The sequence below is a fragment of the Trichosurus vulpecula genome, chromosome 4, assembly GCF_011100635.1.
Source record: "Trichosurus vulpecula isolate mTriVul1 chromosome 4, mTriVul1.pri, whole genome shotgun sequence".
NCBI classification, from domain to species: domain Eukaryota; kingdom Metazoa; phylum Chordata; class Mammalia; order Diprotodontia; family Phalangeridae; genus Trichosurus; species Trichosurus vulpecula.
In genome coordinates, this window is record NC_050576.1 from 51,774,863 (window position 1) to 51,780,108 (window position 5,246).

The window sequence follows — 5,246 nt, forward strand, 5'->3', positions numbered from 1 at the left end:
AAACATTAAGAGCTTCTTATGTGCTGGACACCATGCTAAGGGCTAGGAATTCACAGAAAGACAACAGCAATTCCAGTCCTCAAGGAGCTTATATTCAGATAGAAGAGAGAACGGGGATATAAATAGGCTAATAAAAGATACATCCAGAATAGTTGGATACATAGAGAAAGTTTGGTGGAAAGATAACAGGAGAAGGGAAGGAGAGAGGTATGAATGTTCTCCTGCCAAAGCAACATTTGAGTTGGTTATTAGTAGAAGCCAGGTATCTTAAATCCTTCTTAGAGATGGAAATGAGCATTTATTAAGTACTGTGTGGCAGGTACTGTGCTAAATGCTTTATAAATACTCCTACTTCTCATTTGTTCCTCAAAACAACCCTGTGAGGTAGGTCATATTATGTTCATTTGAAAGATGAAGAAATTGAGGTAATCAGAATTTCAGTGATTTGCACAGGGTTATAAAGCTAGTAAGTCGCTGAGGCCAGATTGGAACTAAAGTTTTTCTGAATCTAGGCCCAGTCCTCTATCTACTGTACTTTCTTAGCTGCCGCTTAGCAGTATACTATGAGATAGCAAAGAAATGGAAACATGATGGGTGCCCATTGGGAGAATGACTGAAATATATATGGTATATGAATGAATGAATCATTTAAATAATAAAGTATTTATTAAGCATTTACTCTGTGCAAAGTACTATACTAACCACTGGGGATACAAATCAGAAAGTAAGACATTCCCTGCTCTCAGAAACTCATGCTCTAATAGGGAAGTCAGCACATACAAAAGGTTTAACTGCAAATCAGATGGAAAAGTCCCATGATCCTTAGGGTGTAGCAGCAAAGCAAATGTTAATGCTTTTTCTTTAATGTCATCTCCACTCATCAAATCATTTCAGTTTCTGATGCAGAATTGTTTGAGAGTGTCAAGGGCTTTGGTAGCAAGAACTTTCCCCACCCCTACCCCCATATTTTCAGTAGCTCTAGCTGTATCACCTATAGGAGGAGTTGCCAAGCTTCATTTCCACAAAGGTTGCTTCCCAAGATAATGGTGATAGAAGGCACTGGGCTGGAAGTATTACTATTCTCAAGACACCTGTATTGAGGATTTTGGGTAGTCTCCATCACAATCTAAGGGAAGGTGGTAGTCAAGCTGATGGTAGTGTTCTGACTGGCTTGGAAAATGCTGCTTTTCCTAGAACAGTCCTAGGAAAGAATATTGCATATTTTGTCAGAAAAGTTTCTATTTTGCATGTTTTTGTTTAATTGTTTGTCTTTGTCATAAAGGATTCATTCTGAAGGGAGCTTAGAAAATGACTGTGATATAAAGACAAAAGACATCAATAAAACATATAAACAAAAGAAAGATGATTTATGGTCTAGTCTTTAATTTTTTTTATTCAATGAGAGACTAGAAACTTTCCAGAGGAAATTTTTAAATATTGAAATGAAGATTTACATTAATGTTTACTATAGACACTTCACCTCATATTTCTTTTTGCATTCAATATTTAAATATTAACAGTTCCTTGTATTGACTTGACAAACACTCATAGTAAAAACAAGTCAGTGTTGGAGTTTAAAGCAGGAGAAAGAAATTACAACAGGTTGATTTTTCTTCTAGCTCTTCCTACTTACCAAATAACTTACAAAGACTGAATTATTTCCCACTCCAGATTTTATATCATACCATGGCTGAACATAGATCATGATGGCATTATCTATAAAATTGTTTTAGGGTTTAGTTTTTTGGTTTATAAAATGTAATTTTATTTTATATTACTTTGGTGTTACATAGGGTATAACATTTTCACAAGTTTTGGTGGGGTCTACAATCAATGATCGGCAACACACAATAGTGGTTCAAATTTTCTAAGTAACAAACGTGACACCCTCTCACATGTGCGCAAATCTGCATGGAAAAGTACTAAAAATGTTAAGCCTGGACTACTGTATTTACAATGGTTTCCCCCATTTTAGTGTATTAAGAAATGGCATGCAATTTCATTTTCCAGAAAGTAACATTTGTATTCTGGTAGTTACATGCTACTTCTATTACATAGTAAAGCGGACACCAGAACGACAAAGGCAGAAGTGTAAGTGAACTTTTATTGAGAGAGGGAAATTGTCAAATGAAGCAGCAGCAACTAAAGAGTAAGAAAACCTCCTGCTGTCCCGGGACCTATTTTACAATAGGCATATCCCAGCTTATGATCCCTCACTCTGAAATGCCAAACTTGTTTTCATTTGACCCAATACTTCCAGATTTCTCCTTTAAAGGAATATAAATGAAGACCATGTGACGATTGTTTGCAGAAAAGAAAACTCTGGGGAAAAAAGGTAGGAATTTGGGGGACAGGCAGGATGGGGTGGGGGGTGGAGGTGGGGGGGTAGCTATGTAAAACACTTGAGTTGTATTTAACTACATTTTCATTTCTATAATACAAAACACAGTCACCTGCTGACCTGGTTCAGATTTTTAAACACCAGATACACTTTAGTCTTCTACATAAGTGTTTCGAAGTGACTTATATTTGTATGAAATGATGCTACTAACACTTTCCATAGCAGTAACTGCACACGAGGAAGACCAGGACAAATACAAATCAGGGAATGGAGTTTTCCCAAAGCTGCAATGTGAAAAGACTATAAACAATTGATTTCCATGGACGTGGATGGGTTCTTTTTGCTATGGGAAATGCAAGTGGAACTATAAGGAAAAGAGAAATGTTCAAAAAGGTTTCTTGAGAGAAAAGAAGATGGCACCCCGTATGAATTTTTTTTCCTGCACCTTCTGCAGCATCAAATTCTAATCCTGGACTGTCTGATGTCCATAAAGTCAGGCTGTCTCTAAGCAACTGTATGTAAAGGGTACTGTCTTTGTAGGAGGACTCCGGTAGGAAGAATCATGTTCTGCATGGGTCACTTCAAAGGCTGTTTAGCCAATATGCAGGCAAGCTCAGAGTTATTGAAGATATCATAGTAAAATACAGAAATGTGAAGCACTAGCCGCAGGGAAATAGGATTTGTAGGTTGCATCTCTTTTGAAGTCAAATGCTTCTTGAGAAGCTCCTTGGGAATTATCTACAGGATGTTCCTAAAGTCTGGACACATAGGCAATAGAGGGCAATGTGGAGTTATTGCATGAGTTCACTTGAATCTTGCAAAGCGCATCAACCTTTGCATCACAAATGATGGAAATCATATTGAAGATGTTATTTGTTAATATTCCAATTAAATAAAATGTTGTTGAAAATTTCTCTAATTTCATTTCTTGAAAACACGCATTTTCCTATGTGTCCAGACTTTAGGGACACCCTGTATTGTTCGATTTTTGGTCACGGCCACAGGCTACTTAGGTAAGGTACAAGAAGTAGTCTTCTCCCATTTTTAGATAGAAGACCTTGCTCTCTGATTAGTCGCTTTGGCTGTTAACACTTTTCCAAGAATTCCAGGGCTGTGGCGCTGCTGGATCTTAGTTTTCATGCAACTTTCTCCCAGTAGCCCTTGGCCAGCTTGCATCTACTTGTCTATGGTGTCAGTTTTCTGTTCAAAGATGGAACGCTTCAGACTGACCTTCTCCGCATCTACGTTCTTGTAGACCATCGAGAGCAGATGGAGCTCCTCTTTGGAGAGATCATCCCCCTGCTCGGTCTTTGCCCTCGTGCAGGTGGCCAGGTGGTCATAGCGCTCAGCCTGCCCAGCCAGCGCGGCCTTCTGTTACATGTCGGTCTTCTCCACCTCAGGCTGGTGCGGGGAAGCGGCGGTGGCAGGGAAGTGGCGGTGGCGCAAGCTGGGCTCCAGGAAGAGGGACAAGCAACCCAGAATGGGAAGAGTCATCGAAAGCCTAAAGGTGGGGGGAGCGGGAGGGGAGATGGGAAGAGACAGGAGGGTTGAGATAGAAGAGAGAGGCAAAGAAAAGAGAGAGCTGGAGGTGGGAGAAGAGGAGGGGATCGTGTCAAACAACACTTTCTTCATCCCCAGAAACATTTTAGTTTTACTAGAAGATTAATGATAATAGTCACCCCCCCCCCCCATCTAATGGTACCATCTTTATGGATTCTTCTTTTTAGCATTTTTTTCTTTTTTTCTTAGTTAATTTATTGATTTTTAGTTTTCAACATTCACTTCCATAAGTTTTACATTTTCTCTCCCTCCCCCAGATGGCCTTCAGTCTGATGTAGGCTCCACCTATATATTCCTATTAAATATGTTGTCACATTAGTCATGTTGTACAGAAGAAATATAAGGAATGGGAGAAACCATGAGAAAGTTTAAAAAAAATTAGTCTGCTTCGCTCTGCATTCACTCCATAGTTCTTTCTCTGGATGTGGATGGCATTTTCCATCATGAGTCCTTTGGAATTGTTTTAGGTCCTTGCATTGCTGAGAAGGGCTAAGTCTATCAAAATTAGTCATGGCATACTGTGACTATTACTGGGTAAAATATTCCCCTGGTTCTGCTCACTTCACTCAGCATCAATTCATTTAGGTCTTTCCAGGTTTTTCTGAAGTCTTGCCTGTTCATCATTTCATATAGCACTATAGTGTTCCATTACATTCATGTGCCACAACTTGTTCAGCCATTCTGTATGGATTCTTCTGCTCCTTTGGAGAGAAAAATAACAACACAACCTAGAATAAAATATTATTAAATCGAAAAAGAGAATGCTTACCAAAACTTGCCATATTTAGTTATGATCCAAACCCAAATCTACACCTCATGTAAAAATTCATTCTTTTTTTTGAGGGGGGAAGGGAAGGCAATTGGGGTTAAGTGACTTGCCCAAGGTCAACCAGCTAATAGGTGTGTCAAGTGTCTGAGGGTGGGTTTGAACTCAGGTCCTCCTGACTCCAGGGCCAGTGCTCTACTCACTGGGCCACCTAGCTGCCCCTAAAAGTATGGAACACTTCATGAATTTGCTGGTCATCCTTGTACAGGGGCCACGCTAATCTCTGTATGTTTCCAATTTTAGTGTATGTGCTGCTGAAGCGAGCACTAAAAATTCATTCTTTAAGAAAAGAAACAGTTAAAACTATAAATGAATGTTGTTATTTGTTTTAAAGAGGAGGCAGCAAAGTGAGGAGGAAATGGGGCCAAATTCTTCCTCAGATACTTTACTACCTGTGTACCATTTAACAGGTCACTTAATTTTTCTGAGCCTCAATTTTGTCATATGTAGGTAGAATGAATGTGTTTTGTTGCATTGTTTCTAAAGTCTCCCCCTCTAGCTAAAAAACTATGATCCTAT

The 5,246-nt window shown here is 39.1% G+C and overlaps 1 non-coding gene across 1 annotated transcript; it reads right to left on the bottom strand.

Annotated features, from left to right (window-relative positions):
- Window positions 1–4,890: 4,890 nt before the first annotated feature.
- Window positions 4,891–4,994, bottom strand: LOC118849269. Its single transcript, XR_005010321.1, has one exon. It is a non-coding gene; the product is annotated as a U6 spliceosomal RNA (small nuclear RNA).
- Window positions 4,995–5,246: the final 252 nt, after the last annotated feature.